Source organism: Zophobas morio, unplaced genomic scaffold (assembly GCF_036711695.1).
Source record: "Zophobas morio isolate AGI-343-1 ecotype UQ-CSIRO unplaced genomic scaffold, CSIRO_AGI_Zmor_V1 ptg000004l, whole genome shotgun sequence".
In the NCBI taxonomy this organism is placed as follows: Eukaryota; Metazoa; Arthropoda; class Insecta; order Coleoptera; family Tenebrionidae; genus Zophobas; species Zophobas morio.
In genome coordinates this window covers 16,863,311-16,887,516 of record NW_026972109.1, presented here as the reverse complement: position 1 = coordinate 16,887,516, position 24,206 = coordinate 16,863,311, and the positions used below count along the sequence as shown (strand labels likewise).

The window sequence follows — 24,206 nt, the reverse complement described above, 5'->3', positions numbered from 1 at the left end:
TGAAAATGTGTTACCTGGAACATCAGGATCCATATATGAAAAAGAATACAAAATTTTCCTTAATTGGAAGATTAAGAAGTGGCTTACTTCTAAGAATTGGTGAGTTATTCTGTTTATAAAATAATTATTTAACTGTGTTCTTCATTTTTAGTCAGAAAAATATTCACCCAGTTCCTTATGGTGAAAATACTCGATGGTCAAGACAATTTTAAGAGTAAACGACAACATAGACATTTCTAATTATCATCGTTTGACATATTTCTATAAAAAACCCAAAAGGTTATGTGGCAAAAAAATCCCGAGTTTTGACTGGCGAACAAGTCATGCAATTTCTAAAAGATGCTTCCGACAGCAGATATTTACTTCAGAAGGTAAACTAAGTTATTTTTTGATGATTGTAATTAATTTAAATACGAATGTTTTATGCTGTAAAGGTAGTTGGAGGATGAGTGAACACAATTCAAGATTTTTATATAATACGTTATTCGGTGCTAGCAGAATGGAAGCAGTGGCAGAAATAATTCCAATAGAGGCACCTCCGAAAAGTTTAAGTTTACCTGAATAGTTTGGTATGAATAGCAAGTTTGTAAATTGTAATTTGTATCTTCGTTATTAAATAAATTGTCAAAAAATAAATAAGTGGTTAAAAATAAACAATAATTTTTTTAAATTTTTGTTTAATTCGGTTTAGCAAAATAGGGCATAATGAGAGGGCATAATAACTCTTTATGCCCGCTCATTGTGCCCCGGATGTAAGATGCCGCTTTCCGTTTATCAAATCATGGATATAAAACATCCGGGGCACAATGAGCGGGCATAAAGAGTTATTATGCCCTCTCATTATGCCCTGTTTTGCTAAACCGAATTAAACACAAATAGAAAAATGTATTGTTCATTTTTAACTACTTATTTATTTTTTGACAATTTATTTAATAACGGAGATGCAAATTACAATTTACAAACTTGCTATTCATACCAAACTTTTCAGGTAAACTTAAACCTTTCGCAGGTTCCTCTATTGGAATTATTTCTGCCTCTGCTTCCATTCTGCTAGCACCGAATAAAGTATTATATAAAAATCTAGAATTGTGTTCACTCATTCTCCAACTACCTTTAATGCATAAAACATTCGTATTTAAATACTTACAATCAAAAAATAACTTAGTTTACCTTCTGATGTAAATATCTGTTGTCGGAAGCATCTTTTAGAAATTGCATGACTTGTTCGCCAGTGAAAACTCGATTTTTTTGCCACATAACCTTTTGGGTTTTTTACAGAAATATGTCAAACGATGATAATTAGAAATGTCTATGTTGTCGTTTACTCTTAAAGTTGTCTTGACCATCGAGTATTTTCACCATAAGGAACTGGGTGAATATTTTTCTGACTAAAAATGAAGAACATAGTTAAATAATTATTTTATAAACTAAATAACTCACCAATTCTTAGAAGTAAGCCATCATAACTGTCTCGCTGATACGATTTACAAAATTTTTAATTTTCCATTTAAGGAAAATTTTGTATTCTTTTTCATATATGGATCCTGATGTTACAGGTAACACATTTTTGCGCTTTCTTCGCAATGTTTTCTGGAATTTCACACTTTTCCTCATTCATTTCCGCGGTCGAAAATATACGTGTTGCCACCGTGAATAGACGCCGTGTTTGCAATAATCATAGAATCTCCTTGACAACAAAATCAACGCCACGTAATTTTTTTTTACAAATTAATTATATAAATTAATGTTTTTTTTTAGATTTTCTCGTGAAAAATAAAAATTTGTATGCACCACGGGCACAACTTGATGTTTATAAATCTCGGGCAACTTACAAAATCTCGGTCCAGAGGCCCTCGATTTTGTAAACGTTGCCCTCGAATATAAACATCTTCTTTGTGCCCTTGGTACATAAATAACTATTATGTATGATCGAATAATAATAGGTTGTTTTTGGCTCCCATTTCCGGGCGTAAAAAAGCTCTTATTAATAGTAATACTTCACAAAAAAAAAACAAATTGAACATGTTAAAACTGGAAAACTAATTAACAAAAATGTTCATTAATGGAATACAGACTCATGTCTATAAGATGTTTCTTTAACATATGCTTGAATGCCTTAATAATTCGCAGTACCATTACATTTTGCTGTAATTTGTTAAATACCTTCAGTCCCAGTGAATACAATGAAGTTTTGTAAATATTTTTTTTACTTATTGGAATGTATACATGTTTTTGTTCCTAGTATTCACATTATGTATTTCAGTATTTTTGCGAAACAAATGTTTATTTTTAAAAATAAATACACAGATCTCGTATATGTATAGAGAAGGCAAAGTGAGTATGTTTAGCTTTTTGAAAAGATTCTTACAAGAACATCGTTGAGGAATATTTAACATGACACGTATTATTCTTTTTTGAGCGATGAAAATGTCCTGTGCCCCCGAAGAAGATCCCCAAAAACAGATTCCGTACCTCAAGTATGACTCAACCTGCCCATAGTAAATCATCAACAAATGATCCAAGCTGAATAAATGTCTGATATTTCGAAGCAAATAACAGGTTTTTGACAACTTACCAACAATTTTCTCACAATGTAGATGTCAATTTAGTCTGTCAACCAGAACTAATCCCAAAAAGTTGACACTGGGTGTCCTGCTTATTGGTGAATTGCGTATGTGACATTTGATGTTGTCCAAGTTGAATTGTATGTTTTTTTGATGAAATCTTAATTAATGAGTTTTCGTCTTGTTTAAGTATAAGCCATTATGGCTAAACCATCTGGATATTTGATTTGTAGTGTCGTCACAAATTGTTTGAAGAAAATTAGAGTTGGAATGTGACATAACTATTGTTGTATCATCTGCGTAGAGTGTGACCTGAGCATGTTTATTAATATTTAGACATAAATCGTTGGTGTATATTATAAATAATATAGAGCCTAAGATGGTTCCTTGTGGAACGCCAAGTGTTATCTCAAGTATCTCGGAGTTTACATTTTTTAAGATGTTATTTACAGTATCCAGATGTTTTAGACAGACATACTGCGATCGTTGTATCACGAAAGATTTTATCCACGCTAAAGGGAGACCCCGGATGCCGTACGCTTCTAATTTTTTAAAAAGTTTTTCGTAATTTATACAATTGAATGCTTTGCTCAAGTCGCAAAATAAACTGATGGGGTACTAGTCTCTCTCTAAACAGTTTAGCACAAAGCTATGTAAATGATTAATTGCATCTGATGTAGACAAATTAGTACGGAAGCCAAATTGATTTGGATTCAAAACGATATTTCGTTGGAGATGTTTATCTAGGCGTGACAGAAAACAATACTCATATATTTTTGAAAAACAAGATGTTATAGAAATTTGTAAACTGGAATTACTAATTTTGAGTTTTTCGGGCAAACAACCACTTTCGAATGATAAATTAATAAGAAATGTTAACTGGGTAGCAATAATGGGAACTATTTTCTGTAACAAGAACAGTGGGATGTCATCGAATCCACATGATTTTTTGGTTTTTAGTAGAGATGTACCGACTGTAGGTCTAGCCGACTAACCGACTAGCCGATTGTTCGGCCAGTAAAAACCGACTAGTCGGCCGACTGTTCGGCTTTGCTAAAACCGGTTTATAAATGCGACAGACAGTGTGTTTTATTTTCTATTTCTCTGACTACCTTAAAAATTTGTTTTATTTTAATAAAAAGAATAACTAAAGTTCCTTTGTTTTAAAAAAATGTGTTAAATTTGTTTGGATAATTTTAACATCTAATTTTTTTTGTACAGTACAAAAATAAAGAATAACACAATTTAGGGCCAGTTTATACAATATTTTAACTGAGATTAAGTTGATCGCGCATTTAACAAGGCCATTAGCGACGTCTGATTGGCGTAGAGTCGGTCACATGGTACTTTAACGCGGGGTTAAAAATTAAATCGCAATTAAATATTTAATTGAGGTTCTGTAAACCGGGTTTAATTGTTTTATATACTATTTTAATTTTAATAAAAAAAGCCGACCGATCGGCTGTTTAGCCGACCAGTCGCCGACTGCAGCCGACGATGAAAAACGGCCGAATAGTCGGCTTATCCGACTTATTATTTTGGTTATGTGTTTCTTGTTTAAGAATATTCCAAGTTGTTTTTGGAATATTACCTGATACTTGAATTTGGCGGTTGAAAAACTTTCTTTTGGTCTCCCTTACTAATTTAAAACGGTTTAATTTTGCATTTGCATAAAAAGGTTGCAAAGCTTTGTGAGCTTTTTGCAAGACAAAGAGATCACGCAGCTTCATGGCAGATATTTTAATAACATCATTAACTCATGTTTTGTGTTTTTTTTTTGTTTTTTATATATTCAATAGGGAAGTGTATTTCAAAATATTGAGAGAAAATATCAGGAAAGTAACCAAATGCCTCATTGGTGTTTTTATACATATACAATGTAGACCAGTTTTATTCATCAGACCTAGAAGAAATTCTGAAATACTGGATTCACTGAATCTTCTCCTATATTCACTGGGATTAAGCAAGTTGACAGGTTTAATTACACTAGTTTACAAGGTTTTATATCCAAAGACAAAAATAGTTGAATCTAAAGGATTTGGGTTTGGGAAATTCAATTGTTGGTTTCGACAAAACCTCAAACTTTACCGTTATTCGAGGATTTAATTTGAAATTTTCAATATTTTAAAATTCTCAAGACAAAATTTACAGATTTGATTGACGGTGAAAATAATTCTGTGTCGTTTTATGCCGAGAAGACGACAAGCTGACATAGGTCCACGAAGTCAATCAAATGTGCGACGAACTACCTCAGGTGCAAATCGCAATGATTTATTTCATGGGTAATTCGGATACGGAAGTTGATCAGCGTTGTGCTCATAATCAACATAATAGTCAAACATTGAAGCGAGACATTGGGTGGTATGAATAAAACTGAGTAGATACTCATATTCGAAGTACGAAGTACCTACTTGCAAACATTGTATCTCCCCGGACACAAATTGAACATCTACGCGTTTTGTGAGCATTTAATCTAAAAATGAGCATCGGTGTGGCAAATGACTATTTGTCCTTATAAATAATAAATTAAATGTAATATATTTTTGTTTCCTTAAGAATACAAAGTTAACAAAGTTAGTTGAGTTACAAAAGTCTCTTTTGCTCCACGTTAGCCACCAACGAGCGATTTTGAAGATTTTTGTGAAACTTTGCTGCTTTTAAATTTGAATTTTCTGTCCTCGATAGTTGATGCTCAGCAAGAACCACGGGAAGGTCTGGAGCAGATCTCGCTAGGAAAGGAGAGGACTAGGAATTGTTAATGAGGGATAGAACGTTATACAGTACAATACAACGGAAATACAATACAGGTACCTACAATCTAGCTACAATACAGAATACACTACAGATACAGATACAATTCAGATACAATACAAATGCAAAGTTAGTACCCAATACACCACCGGAAGAAATTGCACCAAAAATTGAGAATGTTGCAAAATGAAAACCCAAGCAAGCACACCCATGGAACTCGGGACGAAATCTATTGGTCGCAGCGCTCACACGCCCAAGGGAGAACGCAGCCGCATAAATCCAAGGTCGTCTTACCTCATTCTCAAAGAACGATGCAACCCAGCGTCTAAGGGCCAAAAGAACCCCCCCAGGCCAAAGCGTCTGACGACATGGAGAATTCAAACCCGGAACCAAAGAATGCACTGTTGCAAAATTAAAACCCAAGCAAATGCACCATGAAAACAAAGCATTTGCACCACTGGAGCTAAATTGGCAAGACCCAAGTTAAATTAGTAACACATACAATATACAGTACAAAATGCTTCAATTACAAAAGTTACAATATACAAATTTCTCCACGTTTGCCACCAAAGAGCGATGACTTTGCTCGCTCGTTGCTGTTGCCCAGCAAGAACCAAACAATACGAGGAGGTCTGGAGTGCGTCTTGCCATTAAAAGAGAGGACTAAGGTTTGATAGCATGGGTGAAGGACACCGTATTTTGTAAATTTGGACGCCGTACTTTAAAAATGATGAATACGGTATTTTGTGAATTATGAACGCAGTACTTTATACAGGGTGCCGCATCCAAGTCTGGATATAGGGAATTAACATGCGAATTGGTTTTTATTTTATAATATCTCCCCAGATCACTTTAAAGCTATTATTGAGTGATGCCTTTGTGGAGGTCGAAGAGGGCTATCGGCCAGTATTTTTTTCAAATTGTTGCATCGCGCTCATTCACTGTAAAAAGGTTTTAAAAATCGTATTTTGAAATTCGCGCCCGATCCGATTTGTCGCGAAATGTTCCGTCGCACTGTCGAAGTTCGGCGATCGCGTGTTTGAATTAATCATGCAAAATCCAAATGTCAAAGTGAAATTAGAAATTATTCTCAGAAATCAACGAACTCAAGCTGAATTATTTTATCCAGTGTGATGATTATTGTAAGTCAATTTAAACGGAATAACTGCACAAACTGAACAAAATATTTTATTAGGTTACGCTATGTTCTACCAGAGATATGTGTTATCGCTGGTTCTACTGCGATTATACTATTTCCAGCGATAGATTGGAAAATTTTGAATTCACAATCGCCAACCGGAGAATCCAAAATATACTAACATTATACGGTTAAAGCTGTTAATGAGTTGTAGTTTAAGTTGGCAACCAACGTTTCTTTTCCCGCGGAACGAATTTCCTACGCCTCTATGCCTGCGCCGGTCGGCCGGTTTCGTTTAACCTGTGTTTTGGACGATCAGCTGATTGACGTTAATTTAAAATTTTGGTTCAAAAAGTTAAAAAGTGTGTTTTTTGCGTTTAGTGTTTGTGTTTTTTTACTTGCTTTGATTTGTTAGGTATGATATTATAGACCTTTGTGCTGTTTTTTGTATAGTGGCTGAAGTTTGGACATTTTAGGTTAAGTTGTTTTGTGTCAAAAAACGATTCATATGGACCCCATGGAAAACATTACGAATAAAATTCATAATTACGCAAGAGTGTGTTGTTGATTTATTCTGTGCAATAATTATATACCATTATATTTTGTAGCCCTCTTCAACCCGGTGACTGTTGTTGACAACATCGTGGCACAGAAAATGATTGCCAATGCGTATTCATTTTTCAAGAAGGGAAATTTTAATTTAAGATGCTCTACAGAGGTTGTTACTTCAATATAAAGTACGTAATGTTATTCGAAGTGTATGTTCCAGTGTAGATAATATTGTCTGTTGTAAATAAATTGTGTTATTATTAAAAGTAATTTTACGTAGTTCAACATTATTTTCAAATCTACTTATATTTCAAATAAAGCGCCTTTGGCACTACTTTTTATAGCGGTCTATTTGGTGACTTTTCTGTCAGCTAATCTATCGGTGGAAATACTATAGATGAAAAAGCGAGGGCCTGCTTGTTCTTCAACGGTTAATTTAATTAGTAGGTAATTTGGGTAAATTTCACACTTTTTTTTCGAATCACTAAAGATTGGAAGTCGATTGATTTTACATTCGTTAAGCAGGGATGGAATTTTGCCACCTGGAAGCATGTTCGTTACAAGAAATTTTTGAGAGAGAAATGTAGAACATTGATTCATCAACATTTTAAAGTATTTTTCTCTATTACGAATGTGTTTTGGGATTCAGAAACTTTTGTATTATTGTTTTATTTGTTTATTTTGTTAACAACAACAAAAATAAAAATAATATTTCACAAAATAAAGTTACATTTATTTTCAAAGGTGATAAAAAGTAAATAAAATCAGGTGGGCACAACGTTTTCTAGGAATCTTAAAGAGATGGGATAGAAGAGTTTCAAAAAGCATCATGACAAAAAATTGAAGCCTGAGGACTACTTCTCAGGTATGGAGTTTTACGAAGAAACGCTTGAGAGAATCTAGGCTGATGGAGAGTTTTTCAGGAACATTTGTTTTACTGACGAATATTCATTAGGTCTTAAGGGAAGTTATAATCGTCAGAACGATCAAATTTAAGCATTACACAACTCTCACGTGGTCCATGAGTATCGTTATCAATGGCGTACAACTGTCAGTGTATGACTGGGGCTTCTAGGACATCATGTCATTGCACTTTTTTTCATCGAATCCGGAATGAATGCTCAGAAGTAGGACAATATGCTAGCTCAACAAATACTTCCTGAGACTCGAAGGGTGCGGCATCTGCAACAGGTCTTTTACATTCAGGACCAAATCTCCAGCCATAGAGCTCTCATAAATGTTGTATATTTGAACCAGTATTTTCGCGCAATGTTGGAATGAAAAATTTGGCCTGTGCATTCGCCGGATTTAAATTTTTTCTTTGGAGATTTCTTCACGACCATCTGTATTCAATCAATACCAGCTATACAAGCAGAGAACGCTGAAACAAGCAGTCCAGCAATATTGTCTTCAGATTGCAACTCAAATGCCGATCGACACGCGTAGGAATTTTGAAGATCGGCTTACTTACTGTACAGCTGCTGAGAGCAGTCTTTTTGAGCAATTCTTGAAAATAGTGCAATACTTCTCCAGATTCGTACAATATTTCATTACTTCATTCATCAACAATTGTTAAGTTTTGTTATTTGTAGTTATCTAAATGCTTCATTAAAAGGTTCTCTTCTCCTAATAAAATATTTTGTGCAGTTTGTGCATCTATTCCGTTTAAATGGACCTACAATAATCGTCATATTGGATAAAATAATTCAATTTAAGTCGTTCAGTGATTAACTTAGTGAGGCAGCGCGAGTACATTCCTAGCTTGAGGGCTCCCGGTACATGTCAAAATGCTGCCGATGGGGTTTTGAGGAAGACCAGCTGCTCGAAGTCTTCATCTCGGGCTTTTTGGATACGGTCTGAATGTAGTTCCGAGATGGCTCCTTTGACGGGGTCGCGCACTATGACGAATGAGTCGATCAATTTGTGCATTTATTCCGTTTAATTTGTCCTACAATAATCATCACACTGGATAAAATAATCCAGTTTGAGTTGTTCGTTGATTTCTGAGAAAACTTTCTAATTTCATTTTGACATTTGGATTTTGCATGGCTATTCCAAAGACGCGATCGCCGAACTTCGACAGTGCGACGGAACATTTCGCGACAAATCGGATCGGGCGCGAATTTCAAAATACGATTTTTAAAACCTTTTTACAGTGAATGAACGCGATGCAACGATTTGAAAAAAATACTGGCCGATAGCCCTCTTCGACCTCCACAAAGGCATCACTTAATAATAGCTTTAAAGTGATCTGGGGAGATATCATAAAATAAAAACCAATTCCCATGTTAATTCCCTATATCCAGACTTGGATGCGGCACCCTGTATATTCTAAAGGCGTACTTTATCAGTCCTGAATGCATGTTATTAACAACATACTTATTTAAAAAAAAATCGGGCATTTTTGGAAAAACATCCACTTTCCTTCACAGCACTTAACACAAATCATTTTCGCTAATATTTATTAACAATAAATTAGAAATTCGCGAACACGTGCTACTTTTAACCCAAAACGAAGCTCCAATGTTGCTGCTACCAGACCGGAATCAAAACTGAACAGAAAGGATCGAAAATGTGACCTTTTATCTGGTAGCTCACGTGACAGCGACATCATCGTACGTCACGATGAGATTGCAAAAATTATTTTTCATATTTTAGATCAGAAATTGTATATTTTCGGGGTTAATTTAACAACGTTTAAACAAACTAATTTGTTTTTACTAACCTCGTGTTTTTAGGAAAACGGATTTCGGTTTAATTATCATATATTGATAGTTATCATATTTGAACATTATGAATTGTATTAATTATGTTTAAATTTTATTTAATTATATCGCGAAAATGTATAGCTTTGACCCACCAACTTCAATCGTTTCGAAAATTTATCCAAAATGTAAACATTGTCGACCAAACGAATCACGGAATCCGATAAATTAAAACTGAAGTCGTACTTACCCTGTTTTTGGTCCTTTTCGGAAAAATATCCATTTTCGTTCGTGTTCACAGCACTACTACAACATATTTTCCGTAATATGTATTAATAATAAACTAGAAATTCGGTAAAACGCTCCACTTTTACGCCGAAATGAAGCGACGATCTTGCCGCCATCAAACAGAAATTAAAACTGAACACAAAGGACCGAAACACGTGACCTTTATACAAGTAGCTCAGGTGACATTGACGTCATCGTACGTCACGATGAGATTGCAAAATTTATTTTTCATATTTTGGCCGGGAAAATGCACATTTTCGGGGATAATTTAACATTGTTTAAACAAATTGATTTGTTTTTAATAATTTCGTTATTGTAGGACAACGGGTTTCGGTTTAATTATCATACATTGATGCTTATCATATATAAACATTATAAATGATATTAATTATGTTTAAAATTTATTTATTTATGTCGTGAACATGTATAGCTTTGATCAAACGATTTCAATCGTTTCGAAAATGTTCCCAAAATTTAAATATTGTCGAGTGAACGAATCACGGAATCCGATAAATTAAAACTGAACTCGAACTCACCCTGTTTTCGGTCCTTTTCGAAAAAATATCCATTTTCGTTCGTGTTCACAGTACTAAATTGTACATGTTCGGGGTTAATTTAACAATGTTTAAACAAACTAATTTGTTTTTGCTAACCTCGTGTTCTTAGGAAAATGGTTTTCGGTTTAATTATCACATATTAATAGTTATCATATTTAAACATTGTGAATTATATTAATTATGTCATTTCTGCAACTCTTGAGTTATTTTCTAAAATAAATTGACTGATCCATACATTTTTTTGTCACTGTAAAAGCAAATCTAAAAAATATGAATGCAATGATAAATTTACGAAAATATACTGATGATATTTTGCACATTTTAGATAGGATTTATTCGGCAAAATCTTGAGATGACGTCATCAAGTTTTTGGGCTTGATAAACAGATACATTTTAATTAAAAACGTACCATGTCAAACAGTAACTTCAAAACGTCTGCAATAAATCTAAATATTTAGTTTTGCAATTCTTGATTCAATCAATAAAATAAACTGACTCAGTGATTGATTTTTTTTGAGACATCCCCTATAAGCAAAACTAAAAAATATGAATGGAATGATAAATCACAAGTATAGTCTCATCCTATTTTGGATATTTTAAAAAGGATTCATTTGGCAAAATTTTGGGTTGACGTCATCAATTTTTTGGAGGAAGTAAATATTATTTTGAATAAAAATTTATTATGCTTATCAGATGTTTAAAACATCTGCAAGATTTCAAAGCATTCGGTTTGTAGATTCAAAATTAAGTTGTAGGTGAAACGAAGTTCACGGGGTCAGCTAGTTAAATTATATGTAGATAAGATATCCATTAATTTTTTGAATTCTTTATAATCCCTTTCAGGATCTATATTAAAATCTGCGCACAATATTAAATGAATATTTCGTTAATACAACAAATCAAAGATATCACACAATTTATCACAAAAAATATTGAGATCGCTTTTAGGTGACCTATAAGACGTCAGGATTATTGTTTCTATGTTACCGTTTTTCCAGGAGATACCACATATTTCGAAGTCTTTTTCAAGGCAGTGGTTTGATAAGTCTAGAGATTTTATCCGGTGGATGGATTTGCGCTATATACCGACCCCACCGCCTTTATAATTAAGTCTCGAGAAGGAACCTACAAGTTCATACAAGTTCATATTCATATTCATATGTGAACTGCACTAATGCTGTCATCAGAACACCATGTTTCTCTTATACAAATGAAGCTTACTTCACGGTGTACATTTAAATGGTCGGTTACTAGAATATTGCGTTTATCGGATGTTATCGACTGACAGTTTAATAATAAAAAATCAAAATTTTCTGATTTACCTAAACCATTGTCATGTTCTTTAGTACTCTGAGCGGTATTAATGTTGGAAAGATCCCCCTTGTTGTGTCGAAAAAATTTAAACTGCTTGATTACGATTCCCGCCGGCCAGTTCATCGGATCGTATAACGTACGCAGTAAATTTTCATCGTACTTTGTGCATGCCCTGAAAGACGTATTTGTACATTTCGACGGTAGTTTTGTAATTTCGAAGTTGGAGTTAGGCCATTTGCCAGTTACATGCGCTTTGACATGGTCGACTGTGGTTGAAGATCTACATCTGCCGATGTGGAGTCAAATATTTCTTTCTGGGGCCATAAATTCGGATGAGTCGGTGTTGGTAGGTTCTTCAGTGCCCTTGACAAAATTAGGAATCTTTTCTTTAGACTTTTCGTTGAGTTCTTTAGTACGAGGACGTTTTGAATTCTTTTTCTTAAAGTGCCTTTTTTTCTGTTTATTATCAATATTGATAACGGTTTCCCCTGAGGATGACTCAGCTGTTTCATCGGAAATCGATGATACGTTCGCTGAAATTACATGATTTGGGGTATTTTCCCCTAACAAATTTTGGTTTAACTGGTTCAGTATTTGATGGTTTACGTCTTTTAATTGGGCAACTTGTTCTTCAAGTTCCTCAATCCTTCTAAGCACGGTCAAGGTTTCACCTTTAATTATGTCACTGATCACTTTTGTCCCGTTCAATATATATTTAGACCATAATTACTCAATTTCTATTTATTAATATGAATATTAATATCAAATACACATTTTGTACAATTGCTAACATTAAATCCAGGGACGTTAATCTCCGCATCAAGATTATTTAACACTGAAGCACTATGGCTTGTTGGAGGCTGTTGAGAGTCACCTACGAGAACCGTCTTGGCAATTTTAATTTTATTTTGTATGATTCTGCAATAGAAGACGATCTCCATCCTCCATGGAGCTCAATACTAACCAAATCAGCACCAGCGTCGGCTAAAAGAGTAGCTGATGACTAGAGCTGTGCGGTCAAAATTTAAACGCTGCGAATTGACCCCCACTCCGGCAGGCCAGAGGCTTGCAACCGACGTTATGTATCGCGAAGAAAATTACGCGAAAAATAATGTTAACGGCATGTCAGTTAATGATTTTAAAATCCATATTCACGAAATAAGAGTAATAATAATTTTAATAATGTTCAGGTGTCCGTCTCGTTGACAATAAAACTATTTGTGTGAATTATCAAAAATAATCCACAACTGAAAAGCGAGAAGCCAGCAAGGCAAGGCTGTAGCGATCGGCACTGTGGGCCGATAGTGGGGGTAAATAAATTTCGACCGCACAGCTCTACTGATGACCTACGGAAGCAATGGTCGTTGTATCCAGATGGATCGTACAACTTCAAATACTTCGCCACCATTTGTGGAACTTGGCCAAGTGTGTTTTTTCCCACGAGCTTCGAGATGCATCTTCCGTTTTTATAAAACAAGAAAAATCTGCGATGATTCACTTTTGATGGTCGCAAAGACATGTACTTCCTGACAATGTCTATAAAATTTATTTTAAACCCTTCTAGAGACCTTTTTGGTATTTTTCACGTTCACAATTAAAACTGATTTGTCATCTTTATTAATGTTATCTACGGATAACTGAGTCAATTCATCCCTACGTAAGCCTCCATTAATCCCCATTATTACTGCTACCTACAAATTCATGGAATATTAGAGTGGACATTATCTATTAGAAAGAATTAGATTTCTTAACTTGATCATTAAGAAATTGACATCTGGAGCTTCCAACAAAAACTTTATGATCTGCTCTCTGTCTAAAGTCTTAGATTTTTTTGCCTATAACCTTCAGACTGGCACTTTAGAAAACCAAATAATCTTTTGCATGTACTAATGTCATTTTTTTTCTTTGGTCGAAAGATTTGCCTTTATCATGAAGTACCGTGACCAAAATGAAGAAGGCTTGTAAATCGTGCTCAGTTCGTTAAAACATACCAAGAGAACTTCCTCAGTAACACTCACGATTTTTTTACAATTACACCAGCCGAGGAAATCCGTGTACACTTCTTGATAAATCTATCTTGATTTCGACGGCAAAAGATTCGCGACAATATCGTCTGCTGCTTTATTAATGTTGAAAAAATTACTTTCTTAATCCATTTTAAATCAAAATATCTTCGTTCTAACATTTTTTTAGGAAACTTTTTTCTTAAAATATTGTGTTGAATGTCGATCGTACATAAAGTTTTGTATGTACCTCTGGCGTAAGCAGTGTCTTTGGCCCTTGGCATGTTACAGTACTCGGCCCTTCGGCCCTCCTGCTCTAATCTCCACGCCGAGGTCCAAAAACGCCTTACTTACGCCCTTGATACATAAATAACTATTATAGGTTGTATTCGGATAATTTTTAATATTATACAGTTTTTACAATGTTGAACAAAAATTGATGAGCTAATTTTAGGCTAAAAAAAGCCAAAATATGCCATAAAATAGACGATAAAAACGGGGGATTTAGGCCCGTAAATGGTAAAATAAAATTAAGTTAACGCAACATCTGGATTTCTTTGAGCGATCCTAAGCTTCGTTAAAATAACAAATTAGATTTTTTTCCAAATTTTCAGCAGACAAATTTTTCCTTTTGTCTGTTACATATTTATACCTAGAGAAGGATATCTCAACGATATCACACGATGTTAAAGGAGGATATTTTAAATTAGAATTTTCAGTGGCTTTTGTTTTTTAATCTTTTTCTACATTTTCGCATTGTAATACATAGCTGACAAGTTTTAAGCTCTTGGTACCCGGTATTTTTTACAGCTTTTTAAATGCCATTTCACCTACTCTCCCCAGGGTATCGTCCAATCGTTTATAAAATGCTCTACTAGATCTACATATTGACTTAAGGTCAGTCCAATGGTCTCTAATCTAGTTATACTTGTTTTAAGATGGTAAAATGGGTTTTTATATAAGTCAAATTATGTTTGAGAATTTTGAGATGCTTTCGACACTATGCAGTCAAATTGCATAATGACACGAAATGGTTCATTTAATTTAGACTGACACAACAAAATTATCAATAGCAATAAACGAACTTTTGTTAAATCGTCAAAATGATCTCACAATATATTGCTGCTTCAATCTACGAATTCCATCTTGCCAGAACAGGTTCTGGAGGCAATGGACAATCCCGTAAGGCTTCCCGAAACTTGGATTCTAAAATGAGCTTTAAGAAATGTTTTCTTTACGGAGGAAATTAAACCATTGAGATCTTCATATTGATGCCGGATAATTTCAGTTACTAAACTTAAGGCGTGAGCCAAACATGTTGCATGAATTAGGTTGGGATAAAATATTTCCAGATTAGTAGCAGTTTTAGTTTTTCGTATTTGAGTCCCGTTGGTCAAAATATACCTGGTTACCACATAACAAAGTTGCAAATTTGCAGCCTCCTTTGGTCTGACCATATCTTGCAGGTCACGAAGAAGGCTAATAAAATGCTTTTTTTAAGCAAAACGTACGTTAGACCCACTCTGGAATTTGCCAACGGAGTCTAGAGTCCCGTCCTCCAAAGAGATATTTTCCTCTTTAAGACTGTACAACGACTCTAGGATTCCAATCGGCAAAAATCGACCATCATACCCCAATAGGCTGAAACAAATGAATCTATGCTCTCTCTCTGAAAGACGTAAAAGAGGCGACCTTATAACTATATACCAGGCGTTGAGTCTTTTACCAATTAAATGTCTCTCTCCACTGAACACATCTGATCCCACCAGAGGCCATCCACTTAAACTGCCCAAACACAAATTTCGCACCACTGTAAGACTAAGCTTCATAACGAATAGAGGGTTTGATGATTGGAACGTTTTCCAAAAGATATTTTTTTAGTTTCATCTGTAGTAAGTTTCAGTGCTTTAGTGCTATCAGTTTAAATTGTTCGGTGAAAAAAAAAACCGATGTAATTATATTTTTCCGAAATTTTTTTCTCTCTTCTTTACATTTCTGACTCTAGTCAGTATCATCAGCATTTTCCTGAAATCTCTTCGTCTTATTTTATTACTCTTTAAATTTTGAGATTTTGGCTAGACAGCTTCGCATGAACAATAATACGAAAAAGGTGAAAACTGACTTGAAACTGACTGATTCAAGTGTTTTATAAATGTTGAACGTCTATCTTTCAAATGTGGCAACTCCAATCAAGATTACCTTTGACGTTGTTGCAGCTACTGTTTGATTAGTTGATTATGATTACACATCCAGTGAAAAACGTTGGCAGTGTTTAAGTTTATATAAGTTAAATTTAATAACGGAGATTGCCACTGAAGTATTAAATATAAAACGTTTTGATTTAGATCTTAGCAAAAAATTAAAAGTTAAAGAAATAGAGGTCATGCGTCCAACTTAAATTTAGAATATTCGCCAACACAGGCTGCGTGTTAAGCGTGTTTGTCAGTCAATAAAGCCTATTCGCTAGATTTGGGATTTTAATAAAAAAAAAACAAGTTTGCTGCAAAAACAGACGCATTGATTTCATTTAAAATAAAAAAATACATTAGTTTTCAATCTATTCTTTAAAAAAACTACTCGTTAAAAAATTATAAAGTATAATTTAAATTTTATTTATTCTGAGTACATAGTTCGTAAAAAGGTGAAAAAAACAAGAGTTGAAAACGATATTGTATTAAATGCAACACAAATTGTTTGTTGTTTGTGTTAATATTTTTTCTTTGTATTTTTGCAGAGCTTTTGGGCCGTCTCCCTAGGAGGTGAGTACTATTTCCAGATCATTAAGAAATAATGATAATCACATATTTTTTTCGAACACATTGACTTTCAAAATTTGCATTGTTGATCAAACCTTGTGTAGTTTTTAAGATCAAGTGACTCGCTTTAATATTAACGAATACGTCGCTTTAATTTTGAAAATTTTTCAATTTTTGGACTTATTAATATTTAAGTTATGCAAATCATTATTTTTAATGTGGATGTAGCTATGTCTAAGACTAAATTGTCGTTGTTGTTTGAGTAAAAGAATATGAAGTCAACATGCAAAAGCCCTTTCTATAAGACCGAAACGTTTCACGATTTAAATCAGTTCCCTACACGCCGATTCTTTTCCTGCATCTCTCGAACAGGCCGTATAAATTTTGAACCGCGAAAAAAATATGGCAAAAATAACCTCGTGAAACAAACCCCTTTTCCAATACAATAAATTCCGAATAAAGCGAGAAGCCGTGTATTTAGAGCCCCGACGTTTCGATGAAGGTTTCCCGACCTTTTTAAATTTTCACCATCTCCCACAATACTTATATTTAGTGTTTGACAAGTCATACTTCCAGCAGCAAATTCTAAGACTCATTCCATCCGTGTTAAGTCCCCATATATTAAGAAAGTGCATATTTTCGCAGCAATTTATGACTGCGGCACGTTGTGTAACGTCCATATTTCATTCTTTTAAAATCGCATAAATCATACTGACACGTCGGTGTGTTGTGCTCGCCTCTGTACACCTTTCCTATTTATTACGGGGTTAATTTGCGAAATCAAACTTCGTCCCAAATGCGAGCTTTAGTAAAGGATCATCAGCGGCTTTGCCGAAGGTAATCCGACGTGACGCCCACGTGAAACCCTTAGACTAAATTCCACTTTTCAGGATTTCAATGAATATTCCGGTGATTAACATTCGCTTGTTTCCGGAAGTTATTCGGTTGAGGGGCGAAAAATTTTTTTAAATTTTTCAAGGGAAGGGGTGAGGGTAATTTCATTATTTTTGCTGGAAGTTTCTCTAATCGGATTAGGGAAATTTAGATCTCTGGGGGGAGTGGGACAAGAAGTAGATAACCGCTCATCATAATGTAATAATCGTAATAAATTGGGTATGTTGGCGAGCTTGATAAGCGAAAACAGGTCGACAAGATGGCAATACAATTTGAGATTTTTTTTGTTATAAATTCCAATCGTGATTCGTTTAAAATGAAATTCAGTCAAAATAGTAATCCAATATCATAAAACATTTTAGGTCACAGCTAGCTCTAAATCAAAATGTTTTGGAACATATTGTACGTTCGATATTGTTATTAGTACGAAGTTGGTCGAATTTTATGCAATAAAGCTTTAGATTAATAAAAAAGTAAAAAGTGAGTTATGACCGTATGCTAGCTGGGTCTTTAATTTCGTGTCACGTTGCTCACATGATTTTGGATTAAATACTCGTAAACAAAACAAATAAAAATTACGATTTCGTGTAATACATGTTTACGTAAATTACACATCAATATTGGCAGTTCAATTTTTATAATCATGGTCAATTTTAATGCTTTATTTTCGACTGCAGTACACAGTTGTTACAATTTCGGAGGGTATTGATTCGGAATACATTGAAAGAATTACCAAATTTATTGAGTGCATCAAAATAAAACACAATGTTTTGTTGAATAGGCACTTATAAACTATTAGTTAGAATTTTAAAGCGTTTGCAAAATTTGCTTTTATTTATTTTTATTTGATTACTCGTTCTTGATTTTAATTTTTTTAGTCATTAAAAAAATCACATATCTTATCTGATTCAAGAAAAAAGCTGTCCCTATACTTGCTAAATACAACAACTCTGAAATATACTCACAATAGTCCGGTAAATATTTTACTGAATTATATAAAAAAACAAACAAAAAGAAAGATTGGAAAAGTTCCTAATGAGTTTATTTCAGCGATCGTTCTGTAACCATCTAGAGAACTGCAAAGATGGCATCATTATTTCTGACTGGATTTGCACCAATTAATCCCTGACGTCTTATTTGTTTGCTCAACACTTAGATGTTTTGTTTTCCTTCTCTTAAAGATAATTATTTGCAAACTAGAGAAACAGTTTGAGTAAATTTACATCAAAAGAGCTTTTAAGCTCTTGAATTTTTGATACACGATATTGTTATATCCTAGCTTACGTAGAAACGGAATGAGTTAGAAAACGGTTCTCACTTGATATTGTTGTTTTCTGAACCAGCAGTGATGTTTTTATTTAGCTCTTTGTGGAAATATAAATACATTTTTTGTATGTAGACAACTTCAGCATTAGATTAATCAGTGAAAGGTGGAAGTATGTATTTTCTAAAATTCTATTTTATTTCATTTTTTCAACTACTTCGTAAATTTTAATACACTTTAAAATTGTAGTGACGATGATAAAAATTTAAAAAATTGGTTGAAATACAATAAGTCCAACAAATCCCACTTCTTTGAAAAATTATAATTTTTTAATATTGCGATTTTTGTTTTCCGGTCCGCACAAGTACGGACAATGTAAAATATTTTTAAAGCAGCAATAATAACATGCTTAACTCGAGAGTTAGTGTTTATGCATTGAAAGAATGCCACGTAGAAATTTGTTTGATTTGAATGAGATTGTCTCAAAATAGAGGACCAACATCATTAATTAACCCACAATCGAACAAAATGGGGTGATTTATTCTTAATATGATCAATAAAAAGTTAGAGGGTGATTAACTTTATTAAATTTATTTCATCTAATAAAAAAAAGGGATGCCGCCTGCCAACTTCTAACGCTCGATTTTAGATTGCCTAACAAACTGAGTCACGCTAGCTGTAACACTGTTGCGAGGGTGGATTATATAATAGACAAATCTAATAATACTAATAATCAAAATCAAGGTAGATTCGTAAATGACAAGTACAAGAGTCAGTGGCGGCGTAGCGTGGTTTGACACCCAGGGCGGTTTTCTATTGAGCAGCCCCCCATACAATAAAACAACGAATACTAAACGTGCTTACGGGTCTTTATTTTCGCAAAATATTCTATAACGTTATAACAATTACGAAGATTAGGCCTGTTCCATACCCGCCCCGAACTCAATTCTCAATTGTGATGAATTTTTCATTCGTTGTCAGATCGAGGGGCGGGGCTTAATTGCAAGATCGATATTTGTCTAGAAGAATTTACCATTTTAAACATGTTGTAAGTTTCTTGTTCTGAAAAGACAACTACGTATATTAAAAAAAAATGCAAAATATAAGCCCCGCCCACCTGCCCTATCTCAATTGTGATGATTTTTTTATAATTGTTGAGAGCTATAGGAGCGAAATTTAAATGCAAAATTCTTATTATTTCTTTCTCTACAAGAAATTACCATCTAAGACATTTTTTTGAGTATCCTGTTATTCAATGGATACTATGTATTTTAAGAAAAAATTAAATCCAAAGATTAAGCCCCACCCATAACTGCCCTGATCTAAATAGTAATGGAGTTTTCATTCGTTGGCAAACCTAGGGGCAGAGCCTAATTGCAAAATCCATATTTCCTTAGAAAAAATTACCATTTTAAGCGTGTTTCAAGTTAAAAAAAATCATTACAATTGAGATGGGGTGGGTGGGTGTGTGGGGTTTATATTTTGCCATTTTTTCTTAATATACATAGTATATTATATTATACGATGCACAAAAACCTGTTTTTAATTTCTTGTAAAGAAATAAGTATTTTGCAGTTAAGCTGATTCCCTTGGTTCAGGGCGAATGAAAAAAATCATCACAATTGAAATAGGGTAGACTTACATTTTGTCTTTTTATTTTAATATGTGTAGACTTCTTTTCACAACATGTTTAAAATGGAAAATTTGTGTAAGAAAATATCGATTTTGCAATTAGGCTCCGTCCCATAACTGCAAAACACATGTTTCCGTCCATAAACCACTTTAACCATATTTTAAATTTCTTGTTATGAAAAGTATATTAAAAAAAAGGCAAAATATTAGGAAGTATATTTCTATTAATACGGAAGGGTTTTTCCAAGACTTCATTTATGGACACTTCCAATTAGGCGTATTACTGGAATTCTGTACTTAACGGCCTCTAAGCCGGATGTTTTAAATATAAATAACCTCTATAACCCGGACCCACGATTACCCGAACCTCCAGTAATCCGACGAGAGATTAGTTGAAGTCAATATCTCTTTAATCCGAACAAAAAATCTGCAATCCGACCTGAAGTTGAAAACATGCACCTACTTGCAAAAATTACGCAAGATCTGCTTTCTATACGTGTTGTATTGAATTTTTTAAAAATTGTGATATTCCAATACCTTGAATTAACTAATTCTGGAAAAAAAGGTTGAAGTCATCGAAGAAATGCGGCCAGAAATGACTTCTGCGCCCCGAAATCTACAAGAAAAAGTATTTAGTTAAATGTAGAAAATCGTCGAAAATGGATCGAAATTTTCTAGTACCCTTGCCAAATAACCTACCCTCTAAGAAAATAAAAGGCGGGTGGGCCAGGCTAGTATTTGGCAAAATAAGACTCATTTTGGCCAATGACCTACTCTTCAAAAAAAAGGTACTAGCCTCGTCCACCCACCCGTTATTTTCTTAGAGGATATGTCATTTGCAAAAATCAGTCTCACACTTGCCAAGATAGACTGATTTTGGTAGATCATCTAGTCTTTATTTTCTTATTTGGCAAGTGCTAGCCTCTCCCACCCGCCCTTTATTTTCTTACAGAGTAGATCAAAAATCAGTCTTATCATAGCGAGTACTGCTAAATTTTTCAGTTTTTCGATTTTTCAACTTTCGAATTTTTCAATTTCTCGCTTTTTAAATTTTCAATTTTTTTATCTGTCTTACGATTTTTCATTTCTCTGGGCAACTGAAAAAAACTTTCGATTTTTTAATTTTACAATTTTGCCAGTTTTCCGATTTCTCAATTATTTGATTTGTAAAAATATCGAGAAAATACACAGATGTTTATTATTTTTAATTTTTGATTTTTGATTTTTTGTGACCCGGTTTTTGGAAGGGAGTAAAAATAATTTTGGTCAGCGATTGCTATGTTTACCGTAGCTTTAAAACATCTGAAAGTTTTGTTTCTAATTTTCAATTTTTGGATTTTTCGATTTTTAAAACTTTCGGTTCGAATAAATTTGTTCTTTTAGTTAAAAAATCGAAAAATGATAAAATTTTAACTTGAGAACTTGAAAAATAAAAAATCAAAACATTCCAAAATTGTAAAGTTAAAACTTGAAAAATCAAAAGATTGGAATTAAAAACTGAAAAATTGTCAAACAAATTATCAAATGAAATATTAAAAAGTTGAAAAGCCTAAAAACAAGAAAAAATGAAAACTGGTATTTCGAATTCGATTTTATAAGATTTGTTTTTTTTTTCTTCAAATTTTCGATATATCAGTTTTTGATTTTCCGATTTCGCATTTATCCAATTTTTCAATTTGTCATTTTTTGACTTTTAATTTTTTTTATTTTTAGCAAGTACTAGCCCCACCCACCCCCCCTTTATTTTCTTAGAAAAATAAGTCATCTGCCAAATTCAGTCTTATCTTGGCAAGTAGTAGCCCCCCACCCACCCAGCCTTTATTTTCTTAGAAAAATAAGTCATCTGCCAAAATCAGTCTCATCTTGACGAGTACTAGCACCGCCCACCCACCCTTTATTTTCTTAGAAGTGTGGGTCATCTGCCAAAATCAGTCTCATCTTGACAAGTATTAGAACCCCGCCCACCCAACCTTGTTTTATTAGAGGATATGTCATTTGCAAAAGTCAGTCTCATATTTGCCAAGATAAGATTGATTTCGGCAGATGACCTAATCTTCTAAGAACATAAAGGGTGGGTGGGCGGGGCTAGTACCTCTTCTTAGAAGGGTAGATCATTTGTCAAAATAAGTCTTATTCTGGCAAATACTAGCCCGGCCACCCGCCTTTTATTTTCTTAGAGCGTAGGTTATTTGGCAAGTGCTAACCCCACCCACCCGCCCTTTATTTTCTTAGAGAGTAGATCATTTGCCAAAATCAGTCTTATCGTAGCGAGTACTGCTAAATTTTTCAGTTTTTCGATTTTTCAACTTTCGAATTTTTCAATTTCTCGCTTTTTTAATTTTCAATTTTTTGAACTGTTTTTCGATTTTTCATTTCTCTGGGCAACTGAAAACAACTTTCGATTTTTTAATTTTACAATTTTGCCAGTTTTCCGATTTCCCAATTATTTGATTTTAAAAAATATCGAGAAAATAGATGTTTATTTTTTTAATTTTCGATTTTTGATTGTTTGTTCCCGAGTTTTTGGAAAGCAGTAAAAAGTAATTTTGGTCAGCGAGTGCCATGTTTACCTTAACTTTAAAATATCTGAAAATTTTGTTTCTAATTTTCAATTTTTGGATTTTTCAATTTTTCAAAATTTCGGTTCGAATAAATTTGTTCCTTTAGTTAAAAAATCGAAAAATGACAAAATTTTAACTTGAGAACTTGAAAATTTAAAAATCAAAACATTCCAAAATTTTAAAGTTAAAACTTGAAAAATCAGAAGATTCGAATTAAAGACTGCAAAATTGTCAACCAAACTATCAAATGAAATATTCAAAAGTTGAAAAATCTAGAAACTAAAAAAAAATGAAAACTGGTATTTCGAAATCGATTTTATAAAATTTGTTTTTTTTTCAAATTTTCGATATTTCAGTTTTTGATTTTCCGATTTCTCATTTATCCAATTTTTCAATTTGTCATTTTTGGACTTTTAATTTTTTTATTTTTAGCTAGCCCCACCCACACATCCTTTATTTTCTTAGAAGCGTGGGTCATCTGCCAAAATCAGTCTTATCTTGACATGTCGGTCGACTCTGTATTTTTACATTTTCTTGACCTTTCATGACCCCTAAAATATGAAGAAATGGGTCTCCCGTTTCCGTCTGTCTGTCCGTCTGTCTGCCGTTCCGATTTTTTTTGTATGTTTTTGCAGAGTGCCGCCCCCCTTTACGCCGCCACTGACAAGAGTATATATTACTTCATACAATTTTAGTAATGTTAATTATGTCATAAGTTTGGTTAGCGATATATTCTCATGATATCCCTACGATATGTATAAAATTTGACAACAATCGGTCTAGTACTTTCGGAGATTTTTTTATCTAATATAAATCGACACAGACAGGTAGACAGACAGATACAGAGACGGACGGACAGACAGACGAGAGACAGACGGAAATGGGACCACATTTTTATTACTCTATGAGCCATGAAACATCGAGAAAACATGATACTGACAAGTTGCCCGATGGACTCGTTTACTATACTTCCTTGGCTTATGCTTGGGAAGTAAAACACGAAGTTAATGGTGATAATTTGAAATCTAGTTATCCTAAAAATCGAGGTATTAAAATATTAAATGATCGTTCGATTAAATAGTAATTATACACCTATGGAGAGAAGACACTTTTTTGGCCCGAGTAGAATTATTTCCCGAGATCCGAAGGATCGAGGGAAATTAGAAAGCGAGGACCTAAAAAATCTTCTCTCCCGTGGTTTATATATTTACTTTTTTCACTACTAACACA

General features: G+C 33.7%; 1 protein-coding gene across 3 annotated transcripts in view; it reads left to right on the top strand.

Moving 5' to 3' along the window:
- Nucleotides 1–24,206, top strand: part of LOC135143520 (heparan sulfate glucosamine 3-O-sulfotransferase 1) — a 165,436-nt gene that overhangs the window by 57,498 nt on the left and 83,732 nt on the right. For 2 of the 3 annotated variants that reach the window (XM_064075408.1, XM_064075403.1), the window contains exon 2: nt 16,604–16,628. The exons of the other annotated variant lie outside the window; for it this stretch is intronic. The gene's annotated coding sequence lies outside the window, so the exon portion shown is untranslated. The remainder of the gene's footprint in view (nt 1–16,603; nt 16,629–24,206) is intronic. 3 annotated transcript variants of the gene reach the window in all.